This window comes from Macaca fascicularis, chromosome 6 (genome assembly GCF_037993035.2).
Source record: "Macaca fascicularis isolate 582-1 chromosome 6, T2T-MFA8v1.1".
NCBI classification, from domain to species: Eukaryota; Metazoa; Chordata; class Mammalia; order Primates; family Cercopithecidae; genus Macaca; species Macaca fascicularis.
Window position 1 is genome coordinate 182,508,607 of NC_088380.1, and position 23,306 is coordinate 182,531,912.

General features: G+C 47.5%; 1 protein-coding gene and 1 long non-coding RNA gene across 6 annotated transcripts in view; one reads left to right on the forward strand and one right to left on the reverse strand.

Annotated features, from left to right (window-relative positions):
* Positions 1-7,552: 7,552 nt before the first annotated feature.
* LOC123574089 (uncharacterized) lies at positions 7,553-23,208 on the reverse strand. 2 transcript variants are annotated; one of them, XR_006698961.3, is made up of 3 exons: positions 22,815-23,208; positions 13,302-13,464; positions 7,553-12,516 (listed from the first exon to the last, which is right to left on the reverse strand). It is a non-coding gene; the product is annotated as an uncharacterized lncRNA (long non-coding RNA). The 2 variants fall into 2 exon arrangements; XR_012414370.1 differs by lacking the exon at positions 13,302-13,464.
* HRH2 (histamine receptor H2) overlaps positions 22,500-23,306 on the forward strand; it is a 53,156-nt gene continuing 52,349 nt past the window's right edge. For all 4 annotated transcript variants that reach the window (XR_012414369.1, XR_006698960.2, XM_045394526.2 and 1 more), the window contains exon 1: positions 22,500-22,635. The gene's annotated coding sequence lies outside the window, so the exon portion shown is untranslated. The remainder of the gene's footprint in view (positions 22,636-23,306) is intronic.

Below are 23,306 nucleotides of genomic sequence, written 5' to 3' on the forward strand. Positions count from 1 at the left end.
TTGCCCGGGCTGGAGTGCAATGGCACAATCTCGGCTCACCGCAACCTCCACCTCCCGGGTTCAAGTGATTCTCCTGCCTCAGCCTCCCGAGTAGCTGGGATTACAGGCATGCGCCACTATACTCGGCTAATTTTGTATTTTTAGTAGAGACGGGGTTTCTCCATGCTGGTCAAGCTAGTCTCGAACTCCCGACCTCAGGTGATCCACCCGCCCCTGCCTCCCAAAGTGCTGGAATCACAGGTGTGAGCTACTGTGCCCGTAGGCTGCTGCTGCTATCATTGCAGAAGGTGTTGCTGTTGAACACTGGTCTTACACAGTCCTGTGGACACTCGTCTAGTGTAGCAAAGCACCGGGCTGGTCAGACCCTTCCTGTTGATGCTGCCCCAAAGTTCAGCTCTGTTGGGGTACATTCCTGTATTCCTACAATCAGCTCTTTCCTCAAGCACCCTGACTCCACGTCAGGGTGGCTGGATCTACAGGGGCTTTTAGCCACATAAACTGAGACTCTCTTTTTTACTGAAACATTATTCTTCGGGTGTTACTAGCAGATCCAGGCCAGAGACATCCCAATGAGATTTCCCAATTTTAAATAGCAGAGAACATGAAGTGGGAGATTCCAATACTGTTCTTTCCACAAAACCCTGGTATATTTCGTTACAGAGAAAAAAATGATTTAAGCTCAATGTTGCTAAATATTCCCACTTTTTCCAGTGTAAGCCAGAAACACTTTTTTGTATGTAAAATTTCCAGACCTTAAAAAAAACCCACAAATCCTGTCAACTACAAAAAAACCACTATTAATAAATCATGATTTAATTTCTGTCATATGCACATATTTCTACATAGATCCTCATATTTGTGTATGTGTATACTTCCTCCAAAATTTGACACCTTTTTTTTTCTATTAACAATGAGAAAGTAAAAGATGGTTCTACGGGCAGCCAGACCGTGATGTTCCCATCTGAACATAAACAATGCTCAATGCTCAGTGCTCACAGAATATAAACTGAGCCCCGATGGTCTGGAGCTCAGACTAGGCCATGCTGCACCGAGGAAGATGGAGACAAAACCAATCTGTGGCCACATAAATGACCAAACACTCCCTCATTTGACTCATATGAATGATTGCTGCTTTTTTCCTGCCTCCAAGATAAAATGCATTAAGACGCCCAATCACTGAACTGCTGTTGCTCCTTGACAATACCCAATTTGGAACCTGCTTCCTTATTCTCACCTAGAACCATCCAAGTCAAACGAATTCTCTACGAAACTCTCCCAACCACCTCACCTCCGATACCCCCTCCAATTACTAACACACTCCTGTGGTTCCTCAGAAATCATTCTCCCTTGCTGCAGCAAACCAGATAAACTTACCTTTCAACTACAGTTGTGCTCCTGGTGGTCTTCAGTTGGTGGCCTTTGACAGCAGCGTATCTCAGGCACCTTTCCACACCAGTCCCTAGAGCTAATCAGCACCCTCTTTAATGGCTGCATAGCAGGGCATTGTTTGAACGGCAACATCTATGTTACTTCCATTTTTTCAATATTTGCAGTGGTATTGTCAGAGGTGTTTGAACCAGAGCAACTGCATCTTGAGTAGGGGCTGGGTAAAATAAGGCTGAGACCTACTGGGCTGCATCCTCAGGAGGTTATGCATTCTAAGACACAGGATGAGATAGGAGGTTGGCACAAGGTAAGGGTCACAAAAACCTTGCTGATAAAAGGATAAGGTAAAGAAGCCAGCCAAGGCCAGGTGAGGTGGCTCACACCTGTAATCCCAACACTTTGGGAGGTCAAGGCGGGCAGATCAACTAAGGTCGGGAGTTTGAGACTAGCCGGACCAACATGGAGAAACCCTGTCTTAACTAAAAACACAAAATTAGCCAGGCGTGGCAGCACTTGCCTGTAATCCCAGCTACTCTGGAGGCTGAGGCAGGAGAATCACTTGAACCTAGGAGGCGGAGGTTGCAGTGAGCCGAGATCACGCCATTGCACTCCATTCTGGGCAATGAGAGCGAAACTCCGTCTCAAAAAAAAAAAAGAAGCCAGCCAAAACCTACCAAAACCAAGATGGTTACAAAAGTGACCTCTGGTTGTCCTCACTGCTCATTATATGTTAATTATAACGCATTAGCATACTAAAAGACTCTCCCACCAGTGCCCTGACAGTTTACAAATGCCATGACAACCTCAGGAAGTTACCCTATATGGTCAAAAAAGGGAGGAACTCTCAGTTCCAGGAATTGCCCACCCCTTTTCTGCAAAATCCATGAATAATCCACCCCGTTTAGCATAATCAAGAAATAGCTCTATGTATCCTTAGTCCAGCAGCCCAAGCCACTGCTCTGCCTGTGGAGTAACCATTCTTTACCCTTCACTTTCTTAATAAACTTCCTTTCACTTTATGGATTCACCTCAAATTCTTTCTTGCCCAAGATCCAAGAACCCTCTCCCAGGGTGTGGATCGGGACCCCTTTCCTGCTCAACAGTATGACCCCTTATCATAGTACCTCGTCACACTCTGTAACTTTTATTGCATTGTTGTATTTATTTGTATTCCGTATTTGCCTCATTATAACTGTTGGCTTGTTTTCTGTCTTCCCCACTGGACCATAAGCTCTGTGAGGGTAGGAGCCCCCATTCCCTCTACCCCAAGGCTGTGGCAGGATCAGAGCTCAGTGAATGGTGAACCAAAACTGTTTATCACCAAAAGAAAGAAAACAAGAAGAGCAAAGTCACAATCTAGAACCCGGGAAAAGTCAAGGGCTTGGGAAGGAAGGTGCCACCTGTGCAATGCAGGCCTTGGCTGGCTGCCTGCAAGCCAGGACCTCTCAGAGTCTATGAATAGCTGTCACAGAGGGGAGCCCCGTAATGTGGGATGTCCTGGGACCAGAGCCTTACGCTAATAAAGACAGCAATGTGGTTGGGCCGGAAGCAACACTCAACCCCGGGACTGACCATTTCTTCCATACTCCGATCAGCAACTCTAACATGGATTGAGTTGGCATTCCAACTGTCAGCTCAGGGAGGGAAGAGAACTGAGAAATGCCCAGGGGTCCCCACTTAACATGCTTCCAATCTACTTGTGTCATTAGACATTCTGGGAAGCTGGGGAAACTCCCTGGCCCTGCTAGGAAATAGAACGCAAGAAGAATGCTACCAACACCTTAGCCGGCACTGCCTCCCATGCGGCATTGATTCTGGGCAGAACTGTTTCTTATACTGGGAGAATTTTGGCTGAGGGTTGGAAGGAAAGATCCCACTCTTTGAATGGTGGGATGGGGTAGAACCAGATAGGGATGTTCATGCTTTTCCTAGGGCAAGAGATGAGCCAGAGTTAGAATGTGGGAAAAGAGATTTTTGTGATACCTCGATGCAAGGCTCAGATTCTGACAGTTTTAAAAGAATTTATTATGAGAATTTGTTTGGAAAGTGTTTGGAAGTCTGTTTTTTTGTTTGTTTGTTTGTTTTGTTTTGTTTTGAGACAGAGTTTCGCTCTTGTTGCCCAGGCTGTAGTGCAATGGCATGACCTCGGCTCACTGCAACGTCCGCCTCCTAGTTCAAGGGATTCTCCTGCCTCAGCCTCCTGAGTAGCTGGGATTATAGGCACCCACCACCATGCCCGGCTAATTTTTTGTATTTTGAGTAGAGACGGGGTTTCACCATTTTGGTCAGGCTAGTCTCGAACTCCCGACCTCAGGTGATCCACTCACCTCAGCCTCTCAAAGTGCTGAGATTACAGGCGTGAGCCACTGCACCCAGCCAGAAGTCTGTTATTTTTTAAAAGCCTCCTGTTCACTAAGGAAAAAGGAAGAACCTCCTCAAATGCCTGGGGAACTTGAGGCCAGTGAACTTGGATAATAAATGCAAATACATTCATTGAGGGCTTGTTTATACAGGATTTAGAACCGAGCCCTGAGAACAGCCTGACTATTCTCAGCAACCCCTACCCCCTGCACCCTGCCCCACTCTCTCCCCTGTCCTCCCCCTCTTGGATCCTTTCCTTTCTACCTATTTTGGGTTTGCCCCTCTAGGCTGTGAGCTGCTTGATGCCAAGGAACCAGTCCTCCCAGCCTTTTCTTTTCCAACACCCAGGGCACGGTACACATTTAAATGCTCAATAGAGGTATGAAGGGAATGAATAAATGTCTAAGCTCTTAGGGTGGCTGAGATAGCAATGATCTGGGTTGAACTGTGTACCCCTCAAAAGATGTTGAAGTCCTTACCCGCAATACTTGTGAATGTGACCTTATTTGGAAATAGGGTCTTTGAAGATGATCAAGATGAGGTCATTAGGAAGAGCCCTAATCCAGTATGACTGTGTCCTTATAAAAAGGGGATATTTGGACACAGAGACACATGTATAGAGGGAAGAGATGTGAAGACACAGAGGGAACGTCATCTACAAGCCAAGGGGGCCACCAGCAGCTAGAGGAATGGCACAGAACAGATTCTCCCTCATGACCCTGAGAAGAAACCAACCCTGCTGTCATCTTGATCTTGGACTTCCAGCCTCCAGAACTGTGAGACAATACACTTCTATTGTTTAAGCCACCCGGCCTGTGGCATTTTGTTACGCAGCCCTAGGAAACAGAATACACAGAAATCTAGGGTTGTGAATGCTATGTTTTAAAGGACTTGTGGGCTCCTTCTTTCATTCCTTCATTAAATAAATGCTTACCATGCGCCATCCCTACGCCCAACCCTAGCAGAGGGCCAAGGCAGTGGTCATGGCCCCTGGCATGCACCTTCCACTTTCTTGCTGTTGTCCTGTCAACTGTTTGCCCACCTCCTTTCTATCCTGCAAAATGTGTCCTCAGACCTGTTCAAATTCACTCCCTTTCTCTTGTGAAATATGCCCTTGATTTCAACATTCCTTACCGTTCACATTCAAATGAAGAAACCAACCCAGCCCTGTAGTTCCTCTGGTGCTCCCTGCTAGATTTAAGCTCCTGGAAGTTGGGACCATCTCTTACCCTTGCCTGGGTCCCCCCTTACCTGCTAACAGATATTTTTTATTTTTTTAGAGGGAGTCTTGCTCTGTTGCCTGGGCTAGAGTGCAGTGGCACAATCTCGGCTCACTGCAACCTCCACCTCCTGGGTTCAAGCAATTCCCCTGCCTCAGGCTCCCAAGTAGCTGGGACTACAGGCACACGCCACCACGCCCAGCTAATTTTTGTATTTTTATAGAGACAGGGTTTTACCATGTCTGCCAGGATGGTCTCGATCTCTTGACCTCGAGATCCGCCCACCTTGGCCTCCCAAAGTGCTGGGATTACAGGCGTGAGCCACAGTGCCCGGCCGCTAGCAGATATTCTGATTGAGTTGTCTGCTGGGCGGCCCAGGCACACACATCCTCGAAAGATCCCAGCAGCTCCTAATGCACAGCCGGGGTTGAGAAGCCCTGCCCTGGAAGCCTATGATGAGAGGGCTGATCTCTGTCTAATCATAATGATGATGAACACCAGCAGAAACAGCTAACACACAGTGTACACAATGTGCCACGAACTGCTATCATTACTCACATTGACTCTTTTCAGCCTCACGACAATCCCATAACATAGAACTGTTGTCTCCCCAATTTGCAGGTGAGAAGAGTGAGGTGAGTTCAAGGCCACATGGCTGGAAAGTGATGGAGCTGGGATGTATAGCCAGCGGCCTGGCTACCTGTCTCATTCTGGGACACAGTACGAGGCTGGGACCCAAGGCTTTCACTAGGACTGAGAGCAGAAATGCTGGTTTAAATACACGCAGGACCTCCAGCCATCAGTTGTCACAGGCAACCTGATTGTTCTTGTCACTTGCTGCCAGCTCAATGCATCTCCAGTGGATCCCCCTGAGTAAGGTGCTTGAGTAGGCTTCTGTCCTAGTTGAGGTTCTGCCTTAACATTGGATGCATGCCAGCCTAGCACATTCTACAGGGCAGAGCCTCATGGGAAGGTAGTCAACACCTGACGTGCAGGAGGATTTCCTCTAGGGGTCCGCGACAAGGGGTAGGGAGCAGTGCAGGGGAGGGCCTCAGACCTCAGACCTCAGACCCCAGGCTACGAGACCTGGATCCAGGTCCCAGCTCTGCCTCTCGGTAGCAGGGCAACTTGGGCAAGTTGCTAACCTGTCTAGGCCTCAGTTTCCCTGTGAGCAAAGTAAAGATGTTGCTGTTAATCACACCTATCTCAAAGGGTTGTGATGGGGATTAAATAAATTCATACAGATAAACGGCCTGCTAAAGAGCCAGGCACCTGCCACAAGTGTCTGCCATCACTCTTCTGGAGACTGATGTAGGGCTTCCCTGCCATGATGGATAACGTCCATCTGTCCTGCCAGACCCTCTCTCCACCCCAAAAGCCTGCTACGTCAAAGAGCTCCCTCGTCCCCTGGCTTCCTGTTGTGTTCAGCCAACGGGCGGCGTTGCCAGGAGGGAAGCAGGGAGTGAGGTTGGGGGCTAGTCTGCTCCAGCCCTAAGGGCGAAGGTGACTGGCTGTGACCACCAAGGGTGCGGCACTGTCTCTTGTGGCTCCTTTTCAGCCTGCCTGCACCTTTGTAAAAAGTCCCTCTCACGTACTGCTCAAATTACCCACTTGCAGTGCACTGTTTCCTGCCTTGACAGTTTCTAACATGCGTGCCCTGCAGGGGCTGTGTCAGGAAATTTACTTGGTGGCCCAGAATGAGAGAATACACTCATTCATGCACAGGGTTCATAGGTAATAAACGGTGTCATAAGAACTTAGCGTTGAATTTCAAAGAAGGATGCTTGAACCCTTCCAGCCCTGCAGAATCCCACCCAGAGGTAGGGAAACATGCTGAGACTGCTAGAGAAGCCTCAGCTGGGGAGGGCTGGGGGGTAGGCAGCCTGCTGGCCTTTCTCTCCATGCCCACGCCCTGCAGCAGATGCAGGTCCCCACGGCTGGTTTCCCAATCCTTCTGCCAGCCTCCTCCCGGAGCAACAGGGAGGCACTTCACTTTCTGATGGGCTCAGGCCTCTGTGGGGCCTGGGAATCTGGGGCCCTGCAGGGGACCTGCAGCCTCCATAGATGCATTGCGGGCAGCTGCAGCGCTGAGATTGTTGGTCCAGCTGTTCTGTCTTGAGGATCAAGGACCTCCTGGAGAGACCCAGGCAGAGGTCTTGGGTTGGAAGGGCAGTGCTCATAACTTCTTTGCTTGGCCAGAAAGTCAGAGGAGCAGAGACAATGGGGAGAGCTGAGGATTTCCCTCCAAAGTCCACATCACATTTGACACTTCTCTACTGTCTCCTCCCATCCTGCTCTCTTGCTCTCTCTCTCATTCCTTCCCCCCAAGAACCCTTTCCTGTTACGTTCACTCATGCCTTTCAATGTTTCCTGTCCCCATCCTCAGTCTCCACCTGGTCTTGGAGCAATTTCTCTTTCTCTCTCTGCATCTCCACACTCAACATCCACATTGCTTTCAAGAATCTGAAAGATCATTAGGCGGAGCGCTAAAAAAATAGTGCAGTCCTCTAGTTACCAAAGAGATGGGGTGGGGGGTGTGGCATCAGAAATATTTTTTGTGTATAGTAACGACAAAACGCCCAGCATGATAGTACATTGTTTAGAGTTATAAAATATTTATGCCAGTAATATTACTAAATAACCGTAATAGAAGACATTTCTTGCATATTTGTACAGGTGCCAGCCTAAAAGCTTTACTCAAAATATCTAATTTAATATTTACGGCACGACTGCAGCACATATGTTAGTTCTTCTCTGTCACAGGCCAGGAAACTGAGACTCGAGGTGGAGGGTCATTTCTCATGGTTATACACTCATTAAGTGGATTCACACCCAGATCTGCTGGACTCTGAAGCTGTGTGCTCATAACCACTGATGCCAGAAAGCGGTAGGATCTTGATTCCACCCAAGATGCTAACTGCTCAGCCACTACAATGGAGAAGAGACGCCTTTCATAAAAGCAAGAGAAACAGCAAAACATCTAGGAATAAACGTGCAGGCAAACAGGCCAGGCCAATAACAAGGAAATGATGCAGCTTAGCAAAGCTCATGAAAGAAGGGCTGGGTAAATGCACTGCAGCTCACGTTCCTGGGGCTGTAAGGCCAATTCGCCTCAAATCACCTCATTAATTTGCTGTAATGCCAGTAAAACATCCCATTAGTACCCAAGAGAAGATCTTGACAAATTAATTAAAATTAATTTGGGAGAAAAAATGCTCAAGAATAGCCAAGAAAATGTCTAAGAAATATAACAAGGAGGGGAACTCACATTACTCAGTCATTCTTTCTGTGGATGTTTGTTGAGCACCTACTATACACCAGGTTCTGAGGCACCATCCTTGTCCTCTAGAAGCTTCCAGACTGGAGGATACTAACACGGGCTATGGAACCAGAGGTTGTAAATGGTGAGGTTCTGGGGCGGAGCAGACAGAGGGAACCAGTGACAGCCCAGACATAGGTTCTTCAAGTGGGGTTGGGGGGAATTAGGAAACAGTAATCTTGAGGATGGTTACTGTGTGATTGGGAGGGACTGGATCAATTCATTCCACAGCAATCACCTGAGTTTGGAACCCTGATGATCCCCACTTTGCAAGGAGGAGGCACAAGCCCAGAGACCTTAAGTAACCTACTCAGGGTCACACAACCAGTGAGTGGCAGAGCGGGACCCAGTACCCAAGTGTGTCCAACTCAAATGTCCCTGCCAGTAACCACTACAGACAGTGGGAGGTGGGACATCAAGGCAGGTCAGTGGGGAAAGAAGGGCCTAGCCAAGTAATGATGTTGAGATGATTATTCGAGAGATGATTAATTCAATTGTAAAAACCAATTTGAAATGGATTTGATATTCAAATAACGTAAGACAGATATTGTTAAAGTCATAGGGAAAATAAAAGAAAGAAAGGTTTTATGACCCTGAGTTGAGAAAGGCCTGTCTCAGAATGCCATGAGGGTCAGAAGTGAGAAATAAGGCCAATAGGTCTCACCACGTTGAAATTTAAAACTTTTGTATTGTAAAAGGCATAAAGACAAAGGAAAGATATAATTTGCAAAATATGTGAGAGGTCAGTAGGAAAAAGAGCAATGTCCTAATAGAAAAATTGCAGGCTGGGCGCGATGGCTCACACATAAGCTAGTTCAAATGGCTTTTTTGGCACAGTGAAGTGGCTCATGCCTATAATCCCAGGGCTTTCAGAGGCCAAGGTAGAAAGATCACTTGAGGCCAGGAGTTTGAACCCAGCCTGATCAACATAGTTAGACCACATCTGTACAAAAGAAAAATTTAAAAATTAGCCAGGCATGGTGCTGTCTGCCTGTAGTTACAGCTACTCAGGAGGCTGAGGCAGGAGGATTGCTTGTGCCTGCGAGGTCAAGCACTGCGTTTCAGCCTCGGTGACAGAGTAAGAACCTGCCTCAAAAAAAAAAAAAAAAAAAAGAGGCTATTTTTGTACTTGATAACCAAAAAATCCTGACCGAAACAAGTAGCTGGTAACATTAGAGAATATTTTCAACCTTACTGAGAAACAAAGAATTGCAAACTAAAATACAAATATTCCAGTTTCCATCTATCATATTGAAGAATATTTAAGATTTTTTGTTTGTTTGTTTGTTTGTTTTTGTTTTTTTGAGACGGAGTCTCATTCTGTCACCCAGGCTGGAGTACAGTGGCTTGATCTCATCTCACTGCAACCGTCACCTCCCAGGTTCAAGTGATTCTCCTGCCTCAGCCTCCTGAGTAGCTGGGACTACAGGCACCCGCCATCATGCCTGGTTAATTTTTGTATTTTTAGGAGAGACGTGGTTTCACCATATTGACCAGGCTGGTCTTGAACTCCTGACCTTGTGATCTGCCCACCTTGGCTTCCCAAAGTGCTGGGATTACAGGCTTGAGCCACTGCACCCAGCCAGTTTAACAAATTGTTAAATGCTGTATTAGTGAGTGTGACAAGAAATAGTCCACTTTCACACCCAGATATTGGGCATACACATTTGGTCAGCCTTTGGGAGGCCACTTACCCATTAATCTATTTGTCTTTAGAACAAGAAATTCCACCATGAAGAATTTTCCAAAGAAAATCTTGAACCAGGCCGGGTGCAGTGTGTCATGCCTCTAATCCCAGCACTTGGGATGCTGAGGTGGGCAGATCACCTGAGGTCAGGGGTTTGAGGCCAGCCTGGTTAACACGGTGAAACCCTGTTTCTACTAAAAATACAGAAAATTACCCGAGCGTGTTGGCACGCGCCTGTAATCCCAACTACTCAGGAGGCTGAGGCAAGAGAATCCTTGAACTCAGGAGGTGGAGGTTGTAGTGAGCCTAGATCGCGCCATTGCACTCCAGCTTGGGCAACAAGAGCGAAACTCCATCTCAAAAAAAAAAAAAAAAAGTAAGAAAAGTAAAAAGAAAATCTTGAACCAGTTTGTGAAGATACAAGTGCAAGGATGATGACATTGTTTATATTGGTGAAAAAACTGGAAACAACCTTAGTGTGCCTCAGCAAAATAGTTGAACAAGTAGGACACCACAGCAGACGGCAGCGCCCATGACCCTGGCTCCTGGTGTCCAGGCCTTTGTGTAATGCCGTCCCCTTAAACTGTGGGTACGACCTAGTACTTGCTTCCAGCCAGTAGAATACTGCAGCATTGAGTGGGCATCACTTCTGTGATTCGATTACAAAAGGTTGGGACTTCCACCCTTCTGGCAGATTCTCTGCCTTGCTGATCTGAGGAAGTAGGGAAGGACCACATGGAAAGGAGCTGAGGACAGCCTCTGACCAACAGCCGTGAAGGAATTCAGGCTCTCTGTCCAACAACACAGAAGGAACTAATTCTGTTGACTACGTAAGTGAGCTTGGAAGCAGATATGTCTTAGTCTGTTTTGTGTTGCTATAACAAAATACCACAGATTGCATATTTTACAAATAAAAGAAATTTGTTTCTCACAGTTCTGGGGGCTGAGAAATCCAGCATCAAATTTCCAGCAACTTGCAAGGGCCTTCTTCTCACATCACCCCATGGCAAAAGGTAGAAGGGTGAACGGGCACACATGAGGGAGAGCAAGCAAGGAAGAGACAACCAAACTTGCTTTTACAATAACCTACTTTCACAATAACGAAGCCACTCTCATGATAACATTAATTCATTTATGAGGGCAGAGTCCTCATGGTCTAATTATCTCTTAGTGGTCTCACCTCTTAATACCACCAAAATGGCAATTAAATGTCAACATGAGTTTTGGAGGAGACATTCAAACCATAGCAAGATTCTTTCTTCCCCAGTCAAGCCTTCAGAAGATAACTCAATCCTGGAAGACAATTTTCAGCCTAATGAGAGACCCTAAAACAGAGAATGCAGCTAAGCAAAGCCTAGATTCCTGATCCACAGCAATTGGGAGATAATAAATATGTGTCGCTTTAAGCCACTAAGTTTGTGGTAATTTGTGAGATAGCGATAGATAACTAATACTGAAATTATCCCACTGGTAAAAAGGGTTAAGTCATATCTATTTGTATGACTATGTACAATGGCCATGCTAGTCCTAAGTTAAAAAAAACAAGTAGATAACAAAACAGTATATGTTATATAACCCACTTTTACAAACAAGTGTCTAAAATATTTTTCTGCTTAGACAAAAAATATTTTATGCCAAAATAATACATAGATTAAATTGTTCATAAGATTGTATCTAAAGGAAAAAGATTTTAGGAACCTCACTCCATAACCCATACGGTTTCCATTTTTAAAACAAGCTTTGTTGCTTTTAGAATTAGGAAAAAATAATAAAATATTTCCATTTAGAAAAAAATAAAAATAATGTTATGGCTAAAACATCAAAGAACTTAAAATATTTTGTCATTTGTGGCAGATGCTGCTTGGTGGCCAACCCATGCTTCCATTCCCAGTAGTCTTCTCCTTTGCTTGTCTTCCACTATAGAAGTTGGAAGGGTGAAATAGTCACTTTGCAAGCCTTCCTTGCAGCTAGGGTGCCTACCGTGTGGTAGGTCTGGGTGATGAGATAAAAGTGAAAGTCTGCTGAAGAGGTCGATATCACTGACTCCCTTTTCTCTTCTTCTTTCCTGCCCTCACAGAGCACACGTCTTGTGGAAAAGTTGCCATGTGACATATGCTATGAAAGCAAGTGTACGCAGAACAGAGACAGTTCAGTGGAGGGGTGTGTGATCCAGCCTAGAACTTGGAAGTTGGCTATCCAGAGAAGACAATATCTAAGCTTGAGAGGGAAGCAGGTAGAGGATGCAGAGAAAGAATATCCTAAAAACAGAGGAAAATTTGGGCACCACACTCTCGAGGGGCAACACATTGGAGATGAAGTCCTATCTGCTGCACATTTACATATTTCCTCCTTGAATCAGGATGTGTTCAGCTGTAAATAACAAACACTCTGACTCACAGTAGCTTAACCATAGGGTGTTTCATTAGCTCACCAGCAAAACGTTGATAAGTAGATGTTTCCAGGGTTTCTCTAAGAGCCTTACAATATCTGGGTTCTGAGTCCATTTCTCTTCAGTTCTCATGGTCACAATACGGCTGCCTCACCTGCAGGATCAGAGGAAGGAGATCATGGGATAAGCCATCGGGGCAACAGGAGAAGGTGTGCCTGGTGTCTGCCTTTCTTATTATAAGAGGAAATCTCCTGGTCCCTTCATCACATTGGTCAAACTGGGTCACATGACAACCCCTAGCGGCAACAGAGGCTAGGAAAGCTGTTCTCTAAATTTCCAGCAGTTGAAGTGGGTACAGAGCAGGGGTGAAGGGAGTTGGGAATCATGGTAGTGAATATCAGTGCTCTCTGCCTCTGCCTAGACCAGGAACAAACTGCCAAAGACTTCTTTGGCTGGGCCTTAGGTTTACCTCCTTAGCCTCACCTCTGAGTCCCTTATCTCATAGGCCTCTAATTAATGATCCAGCCAGGCTCCCAGGGGCTCAGCCTGGGCTGATTCCCAGACCTGGCTTTCCCTGTATTCTGGGCTATTAGTTTCTTACTAAAGTCCCCAGTCCTGGGATGCCCGTGTCAGTCAACATGTCCCCCCAGCTGCCCAAAATGTTCTCTCCCATTCTTGCTCTAGTAGGTGACTAAGAGTTCCTACTCTGGTTATTTGTCTGGGTGTTCCAGAGAATTAAAATAAATAGGATATATATTGGACCCAGGAGAGAACTAATGCTGCAGTTTAAGTCCAGATTCTGTAAGAAGAAATCCCTCTTGCTTGAAGGAGATCAGTCTTTTTGGTCTGTTTAGCTCTTCCACTGATTAAATAGTCTACCCACAATGTGGAGGGCAATCTGCTTTACTCAAAATCCACCAACATAAATGGAAATCTTACCCAGAAGCATCCTCACAGAAACATCCAGAATAATGTTTGACCAAATATCTGGGCATCATGGCTCCATCCAAGGTGACAAATAAAATTAACTCTCATGTTCTGTTAATTCCTTGCTGTTAGGCCCTAGACAAGTCATTTCTTATATTAGGCTGTTCTTGTGTTGCTGTAAAAAAAAATGAGACAGTGTCATTGATAAAGAAAAGAGATTTAATTGGCTCACAGTTCTGCTGGCTGTACAGGCCTGGCACCAGCATCTGCTTGGCTTCTGGTGAGGGCCTCAGGAGCCTACAATCATGGCAGAAGATGAAGGGGAGCAGGTGCATCACTTGGTGAGAGCAGGAGCAAGAAAGCAAGAGGAGAAGGTCCCAGACTTTTTAAAACAACAGATCTTGTGTGAACTCACTCATCCCCAAAAGGATGGTGCTAAGCCATTCATGAGGGATCTGCCTCCATGATCCAAACACCTCCCACTAGGCCCTACCTCCAGTACTGGAGATTACATTTCAACATGAGGCTTGGAGGGGATAAATATCCAAACTATCTTATCCACCCCAGACCCCCAATTCCTATGTCCTTCTCACACTGCAAAATACAATAATCTCTTCCCAACAGTCCCCTAAAATTGTAACTCATTCCAACATCAAGTCCAGAGTCCTAAGTCTCATCTGAGACTCATCTCCTCCCACCTATGAGACTGTAAGGTCAAAACAAGTTATTTACTTCCAAGATACAATGGTGGTGCAGGCATTGGATAAACACTCACAAAGGGAAAAATTGGTCAAAAGAAAGAGGCAACAGGTCCCACACAAATCTGAAATCCAGCAGTGCATTTGTTAACTGTTAATGCTCCAAAATAATCTCCTTTGACTCCATGTCCCACAGCTGGAGCAAACTGGTGAAGGGGTGGGCTCCCAAGGCCTTGGGTAGCTCTGCCCCTCTGGCTTTGTTGTGTGTAACCTACATGGCTGCTCTCAAAGATTGGAGTTGATGCTTGAAGCTTTACCAGGGTCGGTGTGCAAGCTGCCAATAGATCTACCACTCTGGGGGGTGGAGGCCAGTGATCCCCTTCCCACAGCTACACTAGGCAGTGTCATGGTGGGAATTCTGTGTGGGGGCTCCAACCCCACATTTCCCCCTTAGAATTGCCCTAATAGTGTCTCTCTGTGGGGCATCCAGGCTTTTCCATACATCCTTTGAAACATAGATGGAAGCCACCAAGCCTCCTTCATGCCTCCATTCTGAGTATTTGTAGGCTTAACACTATATGGAAACTGCCCAGGCTTATGGCTTGCACCCTGTGGTGCTGCTGCCCAAGTTGTACCTGGACCCCTTTGAGCTGAGGCTGGAGCTAGAGCTACCAGGATGTAGAGAGCAGTGTCCTGCAGCTGTGCATGGAAGTTCCAGGCCTGGCCTGCGAAACCATTCTTTCCTCCTAGACCTCTGGGTCTGTGATGGGAGGGGCTTCCTAGAAGAGCTCTGAAATGACTTCAGGGACTTTTCCCATTGTTCTGGATATCAGCACCTGACTCCCTTTAATCATGCAAGTCTCTCTAGTAAGTGGTTGCTCCACAGCCTGCTTGGATTCCGCTCCTGACAATGGGCTTTTCTTTTCTACCACATGACTAGGCTACAAATTTTCCAAACTTTTACCCTACCTTTATATATAAGTTCCAACTTAACTCATTTATTTGCTTCCACAGATGAGCATAGGCTGTTAGAAGCAGTCAGGCCACATCTTGAAGGGTTTGCTGGTCAGAAATTTCTTCTATTAGATACTCTAGGTAATCACTCTTAAGTTCAAACTTTCACAGTTCCCTAGGGCATTAACACAATATAGCCAAGCTATTTGCTAAGGCATATAAAGGGTGACCTTTGTTCTGGTTGCCAATAGTTTCCTCATTTCTTTCTTCTCTCCTTTCCTTTCCTTTCCTTTTCTCTCTCCTCTCCTCTTCTCTCCTCTCCTCCGTCCTTCTTTCTTCTCTTTCTTTTCTTTCCTTTCTTTCCTTCCTTCCTTCCTTCCTTTTCTTTCTTTTCTTTCTTTCCTTTCTCTTTCAACAGAGTCTTGCTCTGTTGCCCAGGCCAGACTGCAGTGGCATGATCTCAGCTCACTGCAACCTCCTCCTCCTGGTTTCAAGAGATTCTCCTGCCTCAGCCTCCTGAGTAGCTGGGACCGCAGACACATGCCACCACGCTCAGCTATTTTTTTTTTTAATTTTTAGTAGAGACAGGGTTTCAACATGTTGGCCAGGCTGGTCTCAAACTCCTGACCTCAAGTGATCTACCCACCTCAGCCTCGCAAAGTGCTGGGATTACAGGTGTGAGCCACCGCGCCTGGCCAGGTTCCTCATTTCTAACTGAGGCTTCATCAGCCTGGATTTCACCATCCACATCACTATCAGCATTTTAGTCACAACTATTTAGCCAGTTGAAGTTCCAAACATTCCCTTATCATCCTGTCTTCTTCCATGCCCTCCAAACTCTTCCAACCTCTGCCGATTACCCAGTTCCAAAGTTACTTCCACATCATCAGCTATCTTTACAGCAAACCTCTACTCTTTAGTTCCAATTTTTTGTATTAGGTCATTCTTGCATTGATGTAAAGAAATTTCTGAGGCTGGGTAATTGACAAAGAAAAGAAGTTTAATTGGCTCGTGCTTCTACAGGCTGTATATAGTCATGACACCAACATCTACTCAGCTTCTGGTGAGGGTCTCAGGAAGCTTACAATCATGGTGAAATGCAAAGCAGGAGCAGGCACATCACATGGCAAAAGCAGGAATGAGAGAGCAAGTGGGGGGAGGTCCGCAGACTTTTAAACAACCAGATCTCATGTGAACTCACTCATCACCAAGAGGAGAGCGCTAAACCATTCATGAGAGGTCTGCCTGCATGAACCAAACACCTCCCACCAGGCCTCTAACATTGGGGATTATAGTTCAACCTGAGACTTGGAGGGGAAGCTATCTAAACCACATCACTCTCCTTCCTGTAAAAATGGAGATTGTACCCTTTGCTCAGTGAGGCTATTGTGAGGTTAACTGAGATATTCCATGTGCCCACTTGGCACACAGTAAGCATTCAAGAAAATGTTACTTCCCTTCCCTTTCTCTTAGGTACTTTACAAGTCACTTCCCTCGGATCTTATCTTTCTTATGATCGGAATTAAGAGACTCAAAGCTGTAGTCAACTTGTGCTGGGCCATGGATCTTTGAGTCACGTAGCTTTGAGGCCCAAGCAGAGCCCCAGTAGCAATACCATGGAAGTGAAAATTATAGGGGATTCGGAATTGGGGACAAGAGTCTGCTCAAGGAGACAAAGAAGATGATTTTCCAGGAGAGGCAGAAAAAAAGGAATAGATGTTGCCTGAAGATTGTCCAGGTTCCATGAGACCAAGCTGTGTGTCCTAGCCATTTTTCATGACCTCCTGAATTTCAGATCCATAAAGTCCTGCATGCTTGAGCCAGTTCCAGGCATCTCTGTTCCTTGAAATCAGAAGATGCCTGAGTTTGTTCCTTCTTCTATCAGTCACCAGGGAGAATGTTCTCCCGCTCACCATCTCTCAGATGAACATTCTATTTTGCACTGACCACCCTCTATTGCCACCAGGATGCAGCCCAGGCTTCTTAGCAGAATGTTCAAGGGCTTCTATGCTCTACCCCAACCCACCTGTCTGTCCCATCACTCAACAATACCACTGTCCCTTTTTCCCTATTAACACCTCATACTTAATGTCCTTCTATGCTTTGTCTCTTCTTGAAACATCCCTCCCCACCCTTCCCATGAACAAAGTCCTATTTATGCTTCCAGATCCGCTATAAAAGTTGCCTCCTGGATCCCTCTCCACCCCCGGCTGAATCATTCTCTACTCTAGGTCCCCATAGAACAGTCTGTTTTGTTGTTTGAGTGGACCAGGAGAGCAGAGTGGTTAAGAGCAGAAACCTGGTGAAGTGAATCCCCCAGCTAGCTGTGGGACCTGGGAGACATATCTGACTTTCTGAGCCTCAGTTTCCTTATCTGTAACTTAGAGGAAATAAGAGTATCTGCCTCACAGAGCTGTGATGAGAATTACTAGAGATGATGTACCCAAAGAACTTAGCACAGTATACAGAAAACAGTAGATAGTCAACAAACAATGTTCCCTCCTCCCCTTGCAAGCCAAAACTGGGTCATTGTGTAATTTCAGAGATGCTGGGGGAAGCAGCTAAGTCTGGGGTCTCCAGAATAGCACGGATGGGGCAGGAATTAGCTGTATCCATCTGGGGACTCCCAGCCCCCAGACCTTTCCGATACCTCTCTCAAGGTTCTCAGCACACAACAGCCAGGAAATCCGCACCCACACAGCCCAACCACAGTTCAGGTGCCCTACCACAAACCCAGAGCTACCACACAGCACAGGATGCAGACAAGAAATAGCCAATGACAAAAACCAGTAGGTTTTTATCAGAATTGTCCACAGACCACTTGGGTAAAAGTTATTACCATACCATGTCATTCAGTATCTTAATTGTTGGGTTTATGGGGGTTTTTGGTTGTTATTATTTTGTTTTGTTTTCCGATTTCAAGCAGTCAGACTCAGCAGAGATTACTCATTCCAAAGAAAGTACGTTTTTCTATTTTGGTCCAATAGTGGTTTGGATTTCCTCAGAATGAGAGGCCTCTTCCGGCTTCCTTTGAAAGATGGTTCTTGTTACATACAGAGAGCCAGAAGGGATTTCGGGCCATCAGATCCCAAAGCCCTCCAGCAAGGCAGGGAGCCTCAATTCTGGTTATTCGTAACAACAAGGACTCCTTTTATGATGAAGATGCTTAGGAGCTTCCAAAGGTTTTCAGATCTAGTACAGAATTGGAAACTTTGAGAGCTGGACAGGGTCAACAGTGCTGTCCTGATCAGATGGGTGGCCAACCATGAACTGCTTCCAGCAGGAAATCACTTGACAGCGTGTGAAGGATATCACTACCCTATTAGAACCTCTACAGCTCCATTGCATTTAAGATGAAATCCACCACCTTACCATGGCCTACAAGGCCCTGCATCAACCCATCTCTGGCCATTGTCCCTCTTCTTCATACACCCAGCCACACTGACTTTGTCCCTGTTCCTTGTCAAGGCCAAACTTGCCCTACCCTGGAGCATTTGCACTTCTTGGTCCTTCACAGGGAGGCTGCTCCCGCTTCTCTACAAATGCCTAGCTCAGTGCAAATGTCACAGGCTCAGAAAATCCTTCCCTAAGTATCTTAAACAAAGTGCTAGCCCAGTCACTCTCAAGGACTTTACCCTGTTGGCTTTCCCCAAAGCAATTATCTGTAGCTGGAATTATCAGGCTCATTTCATCTACCTCCTATCTTGCTCGTTGCTGCATCCCAGAGTGGACCCAGTGCCTGACACATACACAGCAGGTACTCAATACACGTTTGTTGAATGAATAAATGAATTTTATATCCTTTCTTTAAAAAAATCTGAGCCTTATCCACACACTTTACAACAGACATTGTCTCTTTACAAGAGACAGTCTCTTTAAAACAGTCTCTTTACAAGGATAACGTTACTGTTATGCTTATTTTGTAGCCAAGGAAATGGACTTCAAGATGGGTGCTGATTCTCCCAGCGCCACTTACCTAGTCATTTACTGCAGCATAACAAACCACTCAAGCTAGCTTTACACCACTTTAAACCACTCCAGCAGCTTTAAACAGTGGTTCTTGTGCTGGCCCCCCCGAGCTTATTCATGTGGCTGCATTCAGCTAGTGGGTCTGCTGCGAGGGCTGTGACTGCTGGGCACTTCTCTCCATACGGTCTTTCATCCTAGATAGCTTCACAGCGTGGTGGTCTTGGGTATTGTTCTGAGAAGGGGAAAGGCCAGGCTGCCACGTCTCTTAAGGCCTAACCTCAGAAGCCACACTGCATCACTTCTACTGGGTTCTATGGGTTGGAGCAAGTCTCAAGGTCAGTCCGAAGTTCAAGGAGCAATGAAATACACTCCACCTCTCCATAGGAGGTGCTGTTCCATTGCAAAGAAGCCTGGGCTGAATTGCCAGGTTCGTTTTTGAAAATCCATCACAGCTAGTGAGTGCTGGAACCAGCCTGGGTAAGCCTGTGACTCACTAAGGCAGACCAAGGGACCGTGACTATCCAGCAATATCAGATGACTCTAGAAACTGCAGTGGCCTACAACATGTAATGTAAGTATCTCTCACTGACACCACCTGTCCACTGGGGGCCAGCTGGGCCTCTGCGGGTTCACTCTGGGACCCAGGTGATGGAGCAGCCTCTCCCTGGCACAACACCTGAATGGTGCCAGTCCTGTGGCAGACGGGAAAGGAACATGGCAGGCACTCTCGGCCCTAAAGCCTCTGCTCAGAAGAAATACACATCATTTCTACCAGCACATGAGTAGCTACACAAGTCCCAGGCACATCAACCTCTTTCCGGGAGCAGCACTGAAGATGCATGGATGGTGATTCCACCACCCTGGAGCCCGTTTTCCTCTTCAGCTCCTTTAAAAACACATTCTTTGCTGAGTGGAAATGCATCTCATTCTATTTCTACCATTAGCCTCAGTGCTGCCGTCTCATCTGTTCCCTCTGCACAGAGGTCCTTCATAGAGACGAAGGTCACTGGAGCCTTCTCTACTCCAGGACGCACATCCCAGCCTTTTCAGCTCTCCCCTGCTTAAAGACCTGCCATAACCCCCTTATTGATAACTGGATCAAGTCCAAACTGCCATCCAAGTCCTCCAGGCCTCCCTCGATCAGGTTCCCACTGGCCTCTCCAGCCTTGTCTCCTGGTTCTGTCTGTGCTCCCCACACCTTGGCTTGCAGCTGTGCTGAACGTCACGCCTCAGTACCTTTCTCTGTGCCGTCACCTCAACCTGCACAGCCCTTCCCCTCTTCTCCAGTTTGTGAAATGTTGCTTTTCTTTTAGGATTGGCCTGTAAAGTAATCTTTTTGAAGATAATCCTCTTTTTCCTTTGTCAGGGTCAATCAACTTTTTCATTTTCTAAACCTCTTTGTTATAGCATTTTTTTTCATTCACTCATTCAGTGAATGTTTATTGAGTATCTACTGTGTACCAGGTACTGTTCTAGGCTCTGGAGAGACACAGGGAACAACACAGATAAGGTTGCAATCCTTCCCCTGTTGTATGCCGGTGAGATAAAGCAGGCAATACGCATATAAGCAAATGAAAAACAAAATAGGCCAGGCATGGTGGCTCACGCCTGTAATCCCAGCACTTTGGGAGGCTGAGGCAGGTGGATCACAAGGTTAGGAATTCGAGACCAACCTGGTCAATATGGTGAAACCCCATATCTACTAAAAATACAAAAATTAGCTGGGCGTGGTGGTGAGCGCCTGTAGTCCCAGCTACTCAGGAAGTTGAGGCAGGAGAATCGCTTGAACCTGGGAAGCAGAGGTTGCAGTGAACTGAGATCACAGCACTGTACTCCAGCCTGGCAACAGAGCAAGACTCCATCTCAAAAAAAAAAAAAGGAAAAAAGAAAAACAAATTAATTTTAGGCAGTGATAAATATGTTAATTACAATAAAAGGGTCTGCTGTGAAAAACACTATAGGCAAGAAGGTGACTCCTTTAGATAAGTTGGTTAGGGGTGGGCTCACTGAGGAGGGGATGCTCGAGCAGCTACAGGAACAGAGGGGAGCTTTCCCGGCAGAAAAAACAACCCGTGCAAATGGCCTGTGGTATGGTCTGCTTGGCCTAGTCCAGGAAGGGGGAAGAAGCCACTGTGGTTGAGGTGCAGAGAGAGAGGTAAAGAGTGGTGAGAGATGAGATCTGAGAGGCGGCTCTAGCAAACCACGTAGGGTGAGGCCTCTTAGCAGTGATAAGAAACTTGGATTTTACTTGAACTATAGCAAGAAGTCACGGGAGGTCTGGAAGCAGGGAAGTAGACAGGCACGATCTGATTTACACTTTTCAGAGATTATCTGAGCTGCTTTGTGAATGGCAGGTGAGCAAGAGAGGCGTCCAGAAGACCAGTTTGGAGGCTCTTGTCATTCCAAGATGACAATGACTTGGATGCATAGTGCAGCAATAGCCTCCCCAGAAGCTGTGAACTGAGACCTAGGGGACCATGGCCCCTCGTCCTCTGCCTCGCAGCCCCTGGCACAGGGCTGGTCCGTGGTGACAGAATGGCTTGAGGTGGTGCATCAGTCAGCAGTGGCATGTGTCTGAAATGCATGCTAGCTGAACCCTCCTCGCTTTCACCATCCTTTGCCAAGCTTCCACGGAAATCCCCCTCCACACACCAGGCTCCCCAAGCAAACCCGGTCAGCCCAGCTGACCGCCTGCCTCCCCGGCACTGGGCTGCTGTCCAGGCCTGGCGAAAATCTCTCACCATCCTGCCCACCCAGGCTCCCTCCACGGAGATCTGTGTGGTTAGCACAGTGGCCTTGATATCTTGATATTCAGGAGACGGGTTTTCCCATCTGAGCCTTCGTTTTCTCATCTGGAAGGCGGGCATTATTCTCCTTATCCCAAAACCCCTTTTCCCAAAGTCCACTTCCTTACTTCTCTCTCTCTTCATCCCTTCCTTCAACCAAAACAAAGCCACTCTAGGGTTTTTGAAGTTTCCTGATTTTTTTTTTTTTTTTTTTTGGTAATTAATAACCCCTGAACTAATTAATTTCTGCATTTGTGTTTCTAGATTTCAGATTCCAGAATTATTCAAGCTTTTCCTCAAAACTAGTTATTTCCCCCTTCTAGCCTGACTCTAGCTGGGCCCTGGGCGCCCAACGTGAGGGCTGCCACCTGACCCCCTGGGTCCAGCGCCCACCCGGGGCAGGTCTCCAGCTGTGGCCACTCAGCCAGTATCTGCGCAGGTGAACCATGGGGCTCAGGAATAGGCGGTTGTCCGGTCAAGGGCGGGCTCGCAATCAGCGGGGCGGGGAGAGGGAAAGAGCCAGGGAGAAAAGGGAGAGAAAGAGGGGGCAGTGTGTCAGAAAGGAAGAGGAAGGGGCAAGTGTCAGAGTCGGCGAGATGAGGAGGGAGGGTGAAGGAGAACGGAAAATAGAAAGTGGGTGAGACCGTGGGAGAGGGAGACTGGGGGAGAAAATGTGGGTGTGTGCGCGCTGAGAGAGAGAGAGAGAGAGAGAGAGAGAGAGAGAGAGAGAGAGAGAGAGACTTAGAGAGGGAAGGAAGGGAAGGAGCGTTGAGAGCAAGGAGGAGCGAGTTGGGGGCGGAGACGAGGAAGTGGGTGCGAGGCGCGGGGCGCAGGCCGTGCGCGCGCCGCCCGCTCCATCCCTGCCCGGAGCGCAGCCGGCGCGGGCGCGGGACCGAGGCGAACCGGGTGCGGAGCCAACGCCCGCGGCAGCAGCACCAGGTAACGCGGCCGCCGCCTCCCCGCGGGGCCTCGGCGCGGGGTGGGGTCCCGAGCGGGCTTGGGGACCCGTCGTGGGCTGGCGGAGCCGCCTGAGGGGCTGCTCCGGGATCCCCGGCGGCGGTCGTGGCCCCGAACCCGGGTTCGAGACCCGGCCCCACCGCTCCCTGGCTGTGCCTGACCTTGGGCAGGTGCCTCCGCTTGGCCTGTGAGCCTCAGTTTCCTTCTCTGTGACCGCCGGGGTTGTGCCTTCCCCAAGGGGGCGTTGAGAGCTCGGGATGCAGTCCCAGTCCGCGGCGGTGCTCGGGACACGGTTCGGCTTTATGTCCTCTTTGCCCGCGAGGGGTGGATTTGGAAAGTCCACTTGCGCCGAAACAGTCCCCGTTTTGTCCCTGGGTCTGGGTGGTGGCATTTTCTCGCGGCGATGTGTCTGTCGGAGCATGGAGCAACTTTCTGCTAAAGGGAAGCCAGCGGAGGGCGAGGGCTGGTGGGGAGGGGGCTTCTATGTCTCAGGGAACGAGAACGACCTGCCTTCATCCCGCTGGGCTGCGGCTTGCTGCCCGACGACCGTTGACTGGAGCCACGACAGGCAGCGCTCAGCGGGTGGGAGTCCTTGCTGGGGACATCTGGACGTGGATTCGCCTGTGGGATGAGCGGAGCAAGCGGCCTCTTTT